Source organism: Xiphophorus couchianus, chromosome 21 (genome assembly GCF_001444195.1).
Source record: "Xiphophorus couchianus chromosome 21, X_couchianus-1.0, whole genome shotgun sequence".
Taxonomy (NCBI): domain Eukaryota; kingdom Metazoa; phylum Chordata; class Actinopteri; order Cyprinodontiformes; family Poeciliidae; genus Xiphophorus; species Xiphophorus couchianus.
In genome coordinates this window covers 12,426,154-12,440,036 of record NC_040248.1, presented here as the reverse complement: position 1 = coordinate 12,440,036, position 13,883 = coordinate 12,426,154, and the positions used below count along the sequence as shown (strand labels likewise).

The following is a 13,883-nucleotide window of genomic DNA, read 5'->3' as shown; positions in this document are numbered from 1 at the left end:
ATCCCAGCAAGGTGAGAGGACAAACGGCTGAAGAAGTAATCACAGCCTGTCGGTGTCACCATACCAATATGTTTCTAATCCAGACTGTACTTTATTTTTTCTTCTTACTGTATTTTTGCCTTTTTGTGATTTCTATAGCCTTCAGACTGTGCATTTATGTATTCTTGTGTAATGTGAGTAAAGTGTGTATCTTCTTGAAACCAACCAATTGACAAAGAGGAAGGAGGAAAAGTACAAAACTAACAAGCTCTACAAATATAAAAAAATCCTAATAATATGAAGATTAAAATGCAGCCAGTACCAAGTGATGATCTCAGATTATTTATACTAGCACATCAATCTGCTCTGCCAACTCAATTGCTATAGAAGCTATAAACAGAAATAATGATGGAAAGATCAGGATTTTATGCAGTGATAAGAGGACAGAATGCAGGGACATGTGGACTGTAGAGCTGAAATATAGTTAATCATTCACATTAGGTTTAAAGCTTCTCTGCAATTCAGTAAAATCTATAAACTTTTATGTCAAACTGCACAATCACGAAGAACACCTCATCATAAAAGGATATTTAAATGTTCTCAGCATTTTTTTTTTAAGAAATGAATTTTTCAGTCATTCCCCAACCACAATGGAGAGGAAGATTTTTGTTGTCTGTGAAATGCCATGAACTGTGTTTTTTATTAGCAAAACATTGAAAGAAATGAGAAAATTAGCTGAATTTCTAGCTAGTTTCAGTCAAAAATTCAAAAACAACAGGTGACTGTGTTGCAAAATTAGTTGGCAACGTCCTTCCTCCATGCAACGTCCTTCCTCCATCTATAAAAGAAAATGAGGAATAACCACATCAGGCACAGTGATGGTGCATAAATGATCAGGGCTTAATTTGCAATCAGGTAGAGCAATGGTGCCCTTACAGCTATTGGTTCTACTCTCTCATGACCTTTAAAACCATGACTGACATACTTTGGTTCACATTGACATCATGTGTGAATGTACAGTTTCATAATAGGACAAGATGATCTGCTGCTGATACGCCTCTCATAGCAGCTGAGGTGCTTTCGCAGCCAAATTAGCTTAGGGCTATGTAGGAATATGATAATGACCTGGGTGTACCTTGATATTCCTTTGGGCAAAAATCGTGGCTAAAGTGTAGTAAATGAAGGATAGAAAGGCTGAGTAAGAAGAAAGTCGTTTTGTTTCTGTGAATTGCTCAAAATTCACATTTTAAGCCAATGGGTACGCTTTGCCAGGACTTTGGAAAGAGCTCTGCATAAAAGCAAGCATGTAAATTTGAGTTCCTGCTCTGTGATGCAAGAGGCTGATTAGGTTGTACATAAGATGAATGTTTCAAGTCACTACTGCTAAAGATTGCTCTGCAAGCTACTGAGTATTCTGTTGCACAAACTGCCTTTGCCCTTTGGTTTTGTTTTTTGCTCAGAAGTTGGCATAATGTGTAGACTTGTGAATATTTGCTGGGCTCTGGATTTAGCAGGATCCCAAACCACATGTCAACAGTTTGTTGCAAATAGTTGAAATGTGCTGCTTTATGCGCAGAATTTCAGTCACACCAAGTCCCCTTTGCAATTGCAGTACTTTCTACTTGCACATTTGCTGATTCGGCTTCAAGTAGGTACTTGTGTTTCTGAGTGTTATCAAAAAATCTGAATTCCATTATTGGCTTCAGAAGAACTTGGACATCTTTGAACTTTTTTTTATTTACTTTTTTCTTAGATTTTATTTGATATTTAACACAGTGCATCATAAATCTTGCTATGAAACATGGTGATGGTAACATCATTGTGATTTTATTTTCCCAGGATGAAAAGGTGAGCTAGGCTGAGTTTAATACATCACTGTATGAACATCTTCTTGATTTTCTGTCGTTGCACACAGAGTTCAGTTTGGAATCCCCTTTTACACACCAAAACATCAGGAAGACATGAAATTGCATAAATATTTCTTAATAGTAATGCAATATTAGTCATATAGTCAGCCATACCAACATGAGTATTGGTATATTATTCATGAATAAATCATACAAGAGTGTCGCAAACACATGGTGATGTTTGCAACACTTTTGGATTATGGTATTAAATGTATTTCCATCAAGCCAGGTATATTCTAGGCGTGCAAATTATTCATCCATGTAGATCCATTGGCATTGTGATCTGATATATTGAGTAGTTTTGATATAACTTATGGTACATGACAAACTATAATTAGTATGTCAGACCTACACAGAGACTCAACCGGGGCACCAGGAATCTTGAGACAAGCGACCGTGCTCCTCCACTTATCTAGGTCAGCCATGGCAAAGTGCATATTGATCTCCACAGCCAAATGATAGTCTTGTCTACTTCTCATCCCTATGAAGGAGCCCCTCAGTCAGTTTGGCTTGAACAGAGGAGACAGCAGAGATCACATGACCGTGTAGCAGTGCTTCCGCAGCTGTTTTCCCTTATTTTGCGCTGCTGAGCGGTACAGTAAAGCAAATAAATAAATTATATATATATATATATTTATATTTTAAATGTGGTAGATTTTTATTCTATTACAGCTGGGGTTTATTATTCACTGCTGTGGTAAGACAGAAAATGTTTAAATTCTGCATATGCTGTTAATATCAATGTGATCTGCAAATCAGAAGATGCTTTTAATTAACGTTTGTCAGCATGGGGTTGTCAGTGGAGATTCTGTCATCTTAATTTGTTTGGGTGAGCCCTCCCACCCCGTCCCCTTCATCTTTTCAAACGCAATGAATCCATGGCACTGGGTGTTAGCATGTGCTTGGCACCATTCCCACGGCCCAGGGTGGAATCCTTGGCTCTCGAAGAGGGAGCGAAAACTTGGATTGAGGAAGCTGCCTTGCTGGAGTTTGACTGGGTGGTCTGAAAGTATGCAGCAACACGCCACCCTTTAAAATAAAAACAACCTGTTCAGAGTCTTCTAAAGCGATGGGGCAAACTGCGATTTGAACTAGCAGTGCAAGTTGGACCGCTGTAGCATGGAGTGACATGTGTAAAGCAGCAGCTTTTCTCAATTGCTCTTCATAAAGTCAGAGGAATGAGGGGATTCAGATCCAACTTTTTTGTTTCTCTACACGTGGTGAGGGTCGAATGCTGACCAGTGTGAATCCTATGAATCCCCTCGACCCCCACCATCAGAGCAGAGAACCCTGCTCTCTATCTTCTCCTCCTCCTTTCATTCTGATGACTAACAGTTTTCATCTGTCAACTGTATAGCATCTATTTTTGCTGTTTTAAAGGGGAAGTGATTATCCTTATGCAACCTGTTTACTCCTCCATACAGTATGGTTAACCCACATTTTATTAGGCTTACATTTAATGTAAATTATTCACGAAGCAGTGTGCTTCTGTTTGTCTTTCCCTTCTTTATTTACCACAAACATCAACCTTAATGAGCCTCATATTGATGCCTCATTAACTCCTGCATGCAATGTTAACATGCCTGATGAGCATAATAGTGCGTGCATTGTAATCATGACTGAATTCACTTGTATTTAATTTTTTTTATTTAATTTAATTTTATTTTTTTACAAATGCATTGATTAAACATTTCCTGGCCTTTATCAGTTTGATATTTTCTGTGGCTTCTGATTTGCTGATTTATGGTCTTGACATGGTTCAGTTTTTTTTCTAAGCAGTTTAACGCAAGAGAAAAAATAAACAACATTTGCTTCTGGCTCAGGGCACTGAATGTTTGAGGCATTTAATTAATTAGAAAAAAACAGATTTTTTTTCTTTAGTATGTAACCAGTATTTATCCAATCACTCATTAGAATCAACCAAAGAAAAATTTCCAATCTCTGGCCAATAAATGGATACATCTCTAACTTTATATTTCAACTGACCACTACAATGGTACATCTCCAGTCAGTTCGATAATATGGAAAAGAATGGAATGGCCATCTTTTAGCCAGCTGACTGGCTGTGCACAGCAGTAGGTGGGGACAGGACAGAATCACATTACTCTTTGTTCAACATAGCCAAAGCTTTCCTCTGTCACTCCAACACTTTGTCTTGACTTTATTAGAAGGATTTAAAACTGCAGGAATGGTATAAAATCAAGTTTATAAGGTTGTTATACCTTGATGGTGGTGACAATGCCTAATAGTGTTGTTACACCGAAGGATCTGCTCACCACCTTTTTAATTTTTTATGTTCAATATTTAAGGGGGCGCTTTGAGTCCATCCTTTCGATATTTGAAATTAAAAGGAAATCTTGTGAAATTTTGTTAAATCTTATACGACAGAATTCCTTGACCCGGCTGTTGCTAAAGAGGGTGCTTCACCCGACATCTTCCTCTGTCTCGTCCAGTTACGTGTTCCGCCGTCAGAGCAGCAGCGTTCTTAATCAGGTAATGCCGGGTTTTACAGTCATCCCCCTTAAACGTGCTCCAGGGATCATCACATTGCTCAGACTGCGGCTCGGTAGAGGAGAAAACGATTGTATGCTTTCTGTCGTCACGTTTCTGAAAATTCAAATTGATCTACTACTACTAAGTGAGTAATTTATGCCTGTCGACGTCCTCGGCTGATAAAATGACACAGTTATGTCATCCGATTCCCCTGAACCCACCCAAATACACACACACTAACATGATATCTGTCTTTTTTTGTTTCACTTTCACTGCATGCAATGTGGGAACTCATTCCTTGCAAACTGATTAGTCGGTGGACACGTCCCCCTTTTCCAAGCACAATAGATACCCGCCATGCAAGGCCAGCCATTCTTAAAATACGTCTCCATTAATTTTGCTCACTTTCGATCCTATTGTCACAGCTGTCTCAACCTCCTACACATTTACCTTTCGCTGTGACTCATCCTTTTACAGCACGTCTTTTACAACTCATTGTATCAGTCCCATTATTACGCTTAAACATTTGTTTTTACTGTCGCCGGGATCAGATAAGAGAGCTAGCTGTTGCTACTTAAGCCACACTTGTAGAAGCTACTGCATCAGCTGTCTGCATGTTATTTAATAGGTTCTTTGTTTTTTGTTCTCCTGCTCACCAGCTTCACCTTCGTGAAAATAAGCAAACACTTCCAGATTTTTTAAAGACTCCACCGTTGTGAAATAAAAGATATAAATAATGTAGATATAATAAAAGACAAGATAAGTGTTTTATTGTGCCACATTTCAAGTTGGTAACGCAGAAGACGTTAACCTAGATTGCGTGCCTGAGAGCGATAAAGTGACAGATAAACTTGAAAGGTAAAGCACCTCCTGCCAATGTTAACACAAAAGTGTGCCTTTTTAGCAGCTTTGATCCTTCTATACACAAATACACTCGGAACAACCAGTAACACTCATCAGCATGCTGCACGTTTCATCTGATGCACAGCTCTGGTGAAGCTCTGACTCTCTAATTCTGATTTCTCTCCTTTAATGTTAGGCACCAGCACGCTGAAAATATCTTTTTCAATTTAGGATTGATTTGAGTTTTAAGTTTTGTTCATAATAAAACACTGGAATTCCAAAGTTTTTAAAATGCCAAATTCTAAAACACATTTCACTTAGGAAATATGAATAGTATGTTGATTGTGTGACAAATTGGATTAGATTCTATTACATTCAAGCATACCTTTTTATTACGTATTAATTCCCAAAGGGAAATTAAGTTATAACTCATATGATCCAATTTTCTTCAGAGTTGTTGTACATGCTGATGGCAGGAAAAATCTCCAATAGCAGTCTATGTTATAGCAGTTGTAACAAAACCCCTGACTGAAGACATTAGTTGTATAGTAATCTCATGAAGACTGCTCAGGGCCGTCCGTAACATTGTTTTTATGAGCACGCCTTCTTTTGGCAACACTCACCAGATCTTCAACAGTAGTCTCAAAATAGAACCAGTTTTCTCTATCAGCTTGTCGAACCTTTTTTAGTCCCTGACTCAGACGCTTCTACCCCAACAGATGATGGCAGAAGAGATGACGCTCTCTCCAACAGCATCTTGCTGCAAACATTGACGGGTTTTAGCTTCGTCAAAAAGTAGTCTGTTTTGTCCCTTCTCGTAGATGGCTTTATTGCTGCCTTTTGACTCCAGACTGTGTTTCAGGAGAACATGCAGGGTATTATTCTCCTTTCTCACCTCTGCTTCTCCTCCCATGACAGAAATATGGTTTCTGTTTCTCTTGAAATCTACATTGATCTCGCTTGTTTTGTTCACATTCAAGATAAGATGATTGTTCCTCCGCTATGACACAAACGAACCACCAGCTCTTTGTAATTCAGCTTCTTGTCAATCTCAGTCATCTGAGTATTTCTGCAGATGACAGCACTCTGACTTGTACTGGAAGTCTAAGGTGTACAGAGTGAAAAGGAATGGTAGGAGTACAGTCCCTTGTGGTGCTCCTCTGCTGCTGACCACCTGGAGTAAATCTACAAATAAGATGCTAAGTTTAGCCGCATTAGCAGGTCACACTGTACAGCCCTACGGAGGGTTTCCACAGGGTCCATAAAAATAGTTTCTTTCAATTACAGATCTCAAAATACCTTAGTGTGTCCAAACTCTCCTGTATATTTATTACATTTCACCAGTTTGCATCTTAAAATTATACATATGATCCTTCTTTCAATGAGTAGTTTCTGTTTTATGACAAATGCCCCACTATATTTGCTTCATGTGTTGTTCTAATGAATTCTGCTGTTATTGCTCCTCCCTAAAGAGCCCATGAAAGTTAGCTTATTGTAGTTTAAAATCAAAAAGTTTCTGTCCTTTTTCTTTCTTTAATTCCACCAGCCACTTAACTGTGGGAAAGAATATTTGCTGAGGTTTAGCTCCATAAGCAGGGCTTTCGTTTATTTGTTAATTTTGTTACACAATTGGTAACGCTTTAATGATAATCATGATAATGCCTTACTCTCCGTAAAACTAGTTAAATTAAGATGACTTGAGTACGCCTGTCTCCCCCTCTTTAATAACCTTTCAACATACTGTGTGTCTTTTAAAATCAATTTGGAGAAATCCTGTGAGAAATGTAGTTTGTTTTTATATTGCACAGTCTTGTGCTGCAAGATCTTGTTGCACACCTGCTCATCAGCCAATAAAAGTGGTGCTCTTTCATGATTGGACCAACACCAAAGATAAAAGGATAATACATCCTGTCTCACTCATTTTCTTTGGTCTTTCTTTCTGGTTCAAACTGAAACTGGGCAACGAAACAGCTGGGTAGAGGTGCAGCATTCATCTTGTGCTTCTGATCTTTATGGCTAACCTCTCCTTAGAGAGATCCAGTTCGGTTACATTCCTCTGAAGTATGCGTGTGTATAGAGCAAACGTCAGATGTTTTCTGGCTGTTTTTAAAGGCAGGTTGAGCTGAATGCCCTGCAGCAGAAAACCGATTCTATAAATTTCTGTCGTATTTATCTGCAGATTGCTTGTCCTCTGCTTGAGCTCTCGCTGTGTCTTCCCATAATGCCGTCTTCCGGACATTTTGGGCTGTAACTTTTGGACAGTGGGTGTGTTGTCACCAGCCTATGACAGCTCGTGGGTGTGAGGACTATAAAAATGTAGTGATCACTGCAAATCCCCGTCCCCTCCCTGCTCTCTGCTGTCTGTTTACACGTCTCTGCTGCGCACACACACACACAGGCCTTCCCTCAGCAGAACGGGGGAATTAAAAAAAAAAAAAAATCTGCTGATTCTGCATGGGCTCGGGTGCAGAGGTGTGGACGTGGTTATCGGCGTTTCACAATTTAACCCAGATGAAATTGTCTGGAAGTCTTTATCTGATTTCCTTTTTTGTGCTGTAGTTGGCTGCAGTGTACCTACTGCGAGTCAACAAATGCTGCTTGCTTTTCTTCAGCTTTAGGCTAATGCCAGCTCTATTTTCAGTAAAGCATACGCGTTTGACTGCAGTTTATCTCACCTTCCCTGATGGAGCAAACTTTATTGATTAAAGTCAAGGAAACTGATGTCAATGAAACCTTCTTTTTAGGATTGGAACTTAATGCCAATTACTTTCATTAGAGTAGACATCAGTCTTGATTCTTATGCCATTGACAGCCATTAGTGGGCCATTTAAAAGGCACTGGAAGAGAGCTCTATTGTGGTTAGCCCCTCGGTGACCTGGTCAATATGGTCATTTTCTGTCCTGTTTTATGGGAGCCTGACTTACTGATTCAGCAGCTGTTAGCTTAGTTTAGCTTAGGTTGGGTTGGGTTGGTTTAAGAGCATTTTATACAAAAAGAGTCCATAACTCTTTTTGAGAATGAGAAGTTAAGACAGCCGTTTGATCGCACTAATTGATAACTCCTTGAAAGCTGTACGAACCTGTATTTTTTGTTATCTTTGAATTTGAAGAGAGAGGCTAAAGATAAAGTTAAAGTTTAGCTTTGCATAAAGAAGCAGCTCTGATTTTTTAAAAGAGAACTTGACTCTTAAATTTGACTGTTTTTTGACCTCCTAATATCTGGCATGGAAAATTTTGGGGAAAAGTAGATTGTCTTTTGTTCCACTGGCAAATCTTTTCATCCATCACCTAGACATGTTTTATATTTATATTGCATTTGTTTGAAATAATTTTTAACACATTTAGAATTTTTTATTCATTTATCCCCTTGGACTACAACACTATTAGAGAAAAATGTGCTGCAGGTTCTTTGCTAAAGGTAGTGGTTTGATTTCAGAAGATCACAAACGATGGAATCGCCACAATGTTTACTGAAATATTTGTTAAATGTATGCTGTTGCTTGATGCACTTATAGACCAAAATAGTGGGAGTTCTTAGTTTTCTTTTCTTTCAGTGCACAGTTACAATAAAACAAGGTTCACCCATAATTCTTAAAAAATAAAAAGATCACTTTTGAAATAACTGTTTGGTAGTATCAGATCCACAGTGCCCTTTCATTTATTCTTTCTTTTTTTCTTTTTTTTTACAGTAATGCTGGATCAATAGAGTGCTTTCAGCCTCCGATGTAGTCTGTCGTATAGTCCAAAGATCAAGTCTGGACTGTGACTGAGCATGTGACAGAGTTAAGTCTTAGAGGAAATTTCTCCATAGGAGTCAGAACAGACTTACTAAGAGAAAAAGAGCAAGAAAAAGGTTGAAATAGCCACATTTACATAAGCATTAGTTTAGATTGTTATTATTGTTGTATTACTGTGAAAGGTCATTATAAAACTGCATTGAGACATTCTGTAACTTGTCAATTTTAGCTATTTTTGTAAGGCACTTGCAAATATATGTAATTTTCCCCTCTTGTGGCTTTCTGTTCCTTACTTAGTTTGTTTCACAAGGAGAATCTGTTTACTCTCATGTCATGTCAGCACATCACATCATGTCAGTGGTTTCCCCAGCTGGCTCATTTGGTATGTGCAGTGTAAAGCAGAAGTATTCCTGCTTAGCATTTAATTTTGTAAACAGGGGTTCTACGTAAGCCCTACATGTTTATAACACAAGCATAAAATAGAATGCAAAATTATTGTTTTGCATAAGATTTTTTTTTTTTTATGTATCTTTCTTGCAGCAGGTACAGGTTAATGTGTTTATGTTTGTCTTTATTGGCTCAATACTTCTGGCCAAAAGGATTCAAATCTGTTTTGGGCTGTTTAAGGTAGATCAGTGAGTTGGATATTTGTTATTGGATTCTCATTTGACCTTTGACTAAGTCAATTTGTCGACATTTAAAAGTCTCTTAAAAAGAATTTTAACACAGCAGTGGCGTGTGGTGCCATTGTCGTTATTTGCACCAAAGTGAAACAAGTTTCCCTAAAAGATTTACACTGTTTTAAATTTCTTCAAAAAATATCAAGATTTTAAGAACAGACTGAAAATGTCCTCACAGTATAATGATGCCACCAATTTGTTTCATTCATGAGTTCTAAGTATAATTTATGAAGGAGTTTTCTCAATGTTTTTACACTTATATTTGCATGTTTCTTTCTCGGTAAATCAAGATATATATGTGTGGAGCTTACAGTTTAAGTCTGGCAGCTAAACGGAATGAGTGGCCATTTTGGAGGCATTTGTACAAACATACATTACAGAATTTCACCTTTTTCTCAGTGCAGGTTTAGTTTGCAGAACTGCTCTTTTCCCAGTCACAAACTTTTGAATTGTTTTGATGGTCTTTATTTGAATTCTGGGAATGCTTTAAAAGTCACTGATGACTGTTCCTCTAATAGAACAGTCCAAAAGTCTTCCTTGAAGCTGTTAGTTGTTGAAGGTTTAAAGCAGATAATTGAGTAACTGTGGCTGTAAAAAAAAATAAATAAATAAAAAATGCAAAAAATATTTATTTGTCACTAATCCATTGTTGTTTACATGAAATCTATCAAGGTTCATGGAAAATCATTGACAAAACTGCATGGCCGTTACAGCAGAAGATGTAGAGCACATTTCCCCTGCTGGACTCATGAGTTGAACTATCAGGCAGCTGCAAGCTGCTGAGTGAGCTGCAGATGTGCCGAGTTGCTATGTACGGCCCTCCAAAAAAGCCTGGTAATGTGTGTGAGCAAAAAAATAAATAAAAAAATGTTTTGAAGACATTGTCGCATTAGGTTTTCAAACATTTTAAGTCCACATTCAACCAAAAACAATGCTGTTCACACAAATGTCCTCTCCCGGGGACTTCAAATAACACTTTAGCTGTTCCCTGGATTTCATTACAATAGCTAATGAAACAGAAGAAGTCTCGCTTACAGAATAAATGTTGCACTTAGTACTCACTTGTTGCCGTATTGTTTAAGGATGTGCTCCTAGGATGCTTTTGCATGACACCAGTTCATTCCCACTGCAGAGAGCTCATTCCAAGTGTTGCTGTTGTTTCTCCCAGCAGGGAGAAGAGAGTGATGCGTAAAGGTTTCCAGGCTTCATCATCTTGCAGCAATGGCCTGAGGGACTCTCTGGACTAAGACCACGGTAAGAAGAGCAACCGCAGCCAACTCTGCTGCGCAATATGATGAATGCAGTTCTGTCAAGTACAAATGTTGACATGATTCAAACACTGAAACGACAAACTCCTGCTGTTTTATGACCTTGCATCGTTGGAAAAATAGATACACCCGGGTGAGCCTGTGGAGATGATCTTGTTGGGGGGTTGTGCAACATTTGTTTTACAGACCAGTGCAATGAAGGTTTTGCAAACTGATCTTCCCTACAGGTCCTGCCATTGCTGAAAGATTTAGTTTGATCTGATGCTTCCACAAGTTTGATGAATGTGCTCCTCTGTACTTGTTAGTTTTCTGATTTGACAGTTTTGTAAATCAGTTTTGCAAAAAAAAAAAGATATATATATATATATACACCGTATTTTCAGCACTATAAAGCGCACCTAAAAACCTTCAATTTTCTCAAAAGCCAACAGTGCGCCTTATAATCCGGTGTGCCTTATACAGTATATGGACCAATATTGAGCCACAACAGGTCTCGCAATTATTGTAAGCAGCCGCCGACTTCATTTTCCCCCGTAGAAGAAGAAATGGGGGAAAGCAGCTAAGTTAGGGCTGGAAAACGTATCACAATACAAGGATTTCATACGAGTCTATATGGATAATTGATTAGTTTTTTGTTTCAAATATCTGAAATGGAGCCAAAATGGTGACATTACTTTTTCTGTTTTATTCACAATTTTGTCTGAGCTGTTGTGCTCTTTTTTTTTTTCTATGCTATTGTTTTTTTAAAATTTTTAATTGGTTACGAAGGATGAAGACAAAACCTTTAACTGATTCTGTGCAGGTGGTTGCTAGGTAATCAGAGAGAGTGAGTTAGTTGATACCCCCCACCTTGCTTCGCGGGCTGTGAGACGTTGAGTGGCTAAAGCCGCAGATCACTGTGCAGTTCTGGGTCAGAGTTCACTGAAATGATTGAACGTAGTATCCATTGATATTGATCATGTGTTTATTGAAACGTATAGATTTAAGTTTTTTCCCACTGCTATTTTCCCTCCACCAATTATTTCTCTTTATATCTATTTTTTCCTTCCATGTTGAAAAGCAACTGATCCATTTGACTTTTGGAGATCAGCTTATTTCAATCTGCTCATCAGGCAAAAACCTTGTTTTATTGTAAAACAAGCTTTTTAATGTACACACTCCAATAAGCAGCGGGGTCAGTAGTGGATTGATAATGACTCGGATCAATTAGGTAATTGACCCTTGGAGATCAACTTGGGATAACCCAACACATCAGCCTCTACATTAACCTGATTTCCCTACTGTTATCAGTAAACCTTCCCATAGCGATTAACCACTGATGGACATTGTTGTTTGAAGACACATACTCATAACAGTAGTCATTTTTTGTCGTTGCTTAAATGCTAAGTTGGCAAATTGCCATTGTGATTTACATATCCAACCATTGTACTCCCCAGTGTTTCTCTGACAACCAGATGCTGAACCGTCTGCTTCTCATCCTGCGACATCCTGGAGTTACTGCCGCCATTAAAGATTGATGAGTGTGATCAGCTTTCAGTAAATGTGGGGCCTGGCTTGTTGTTGGTCTCTGCCACTTTAGTGCCATTACCTTGCAGTGATTCCAGAGGAAAGAATATCTTGAGTGGGACTAGGTCGTATACAATTAGAATAGTTTTTCTTTTTTCTTCTTTTTTGCTTGTTGATTTTCCCCATCAGGAGAAGTTTGAACATTTTCCATTGACTTTGTTTTTTAAAGGACGGTTGTTGGAGTAATTAATGGTGCAAAGTTAATTTTAAATGGGCTTTAAGTGGATGTTAAATTTTAAGTTTCTTACATGCTCTTTGGTCGGTAGCCACAGAGACTGATACCTACCAGACTCTACCAGACTGAAGGATTTCTTCTTCAGATAAATTAGAGGTGAAATATGTTTTACATGACTTTCACATTTTAGTTTGAGTTAGGTATAGTGTCTGGTAGAGTAATCTTTTGCATTATTCAGGCCAAAATCAAAGACTTCTGTCTTTTCTGCTTTAAGCTAACAAACATGCTGATGAAAGAAGAAAACATGAAATTGCATGTTTATTGGGAAAGCGTTACCGATTGTAATCAACCAACATTTGTCTTTTTGTGTCTGTCATCATAGTAAATCCCACCACTGTTAGTTTCAACATCTGGGTCACTGAGATCTATTAGGTATGGACAAAATGGCAGTGAAAGTGAAAGTCCATGCAACTATTTGTAAGCAGTGTTTGAATACATGACAGTTGAAATATTACAACAGTCCAAATATTGTACTCGAGTTATTGTTGGTCTATCCAGTCTTGTGCACGTTGATATTGCATTGATCATTGTTTTTTTGTTTTGTTTGTTTGTTTGTTATTGTACAGTTCAAATTCAAAACTATAATGTCATTCATATTATGGACACAATTACTTAGTGACCTTGATAACACAGGAATATAAATTTGTGTGTGCATATGAAGACCTCGGAGCGCATAAAGGTCTTCAATAAAAGGGGAACCAAGTGTCTTGAGGAACCCCTCATGTTTTTTTTTTTTTCTCAGATTAATAACTGCCAAATAACACAAAGGTCCCAGTAGACCAAGTAAAGTCTGATATAATCCAGCACAGTAACAGAAAGTCCCTCCTGCTTTTGCAGACTATTTAATGGTACGTCATAATAGACTGTCTCAAATTAAAATTAAGTTAAGGTTCTTAACTCATAGAGAAATTTCATTTAATGAATTTACTTGTTCTGTTCTGTGGTCCTAAATCTCATGACAGTTTGTTTGTGCTGCTGAGGCAGTTGGTAAATAGTTGCACACCAGAACAGAAATGTAAACTTTAGGCTCATTTTAAGAAGTCACCTGATTTATCAGTGTTTTCTGGAGGCTTTGTTGAAAATTGCGGCAATGAGCTCGAGCCCCTGGCATCACCTTGACCACCTAAAGGTGTACACAGTACAGGTTTTTTTAGGTTTTTGACTTTCATTTTTCTG

At 38.0% G+C, this 13,883-nt stretch overlaps 1 protein-coding gene across 5 annotated transcripts in view; it reads left to right on the top strand.

Annotated features, from left to right (window-relative positions):
* ncoa2 (nuclear receptor coactivator 2) overlaps positions 1-13,883 on the top strand; it is a 73,578-nt gene that overhangs the window by 8,194 nt on the left and 51,501 nt on the right. For 4 of the 5 annotated variants that reach the window (XM_028005069.1, XM_028005067.1, XM_028005065.1 and 1 more), the window contains exon 2: positions 10,807-10,892. The gene's annotated coding sequence lies outside the window, so the exon portion shown is untranslated. The remainder of the gene's footprint in view (positions 1-10,806; positions 10,893-13,883) is intronic. The other variant, XM_028005066.1, reaches the window with a different exon arrangement.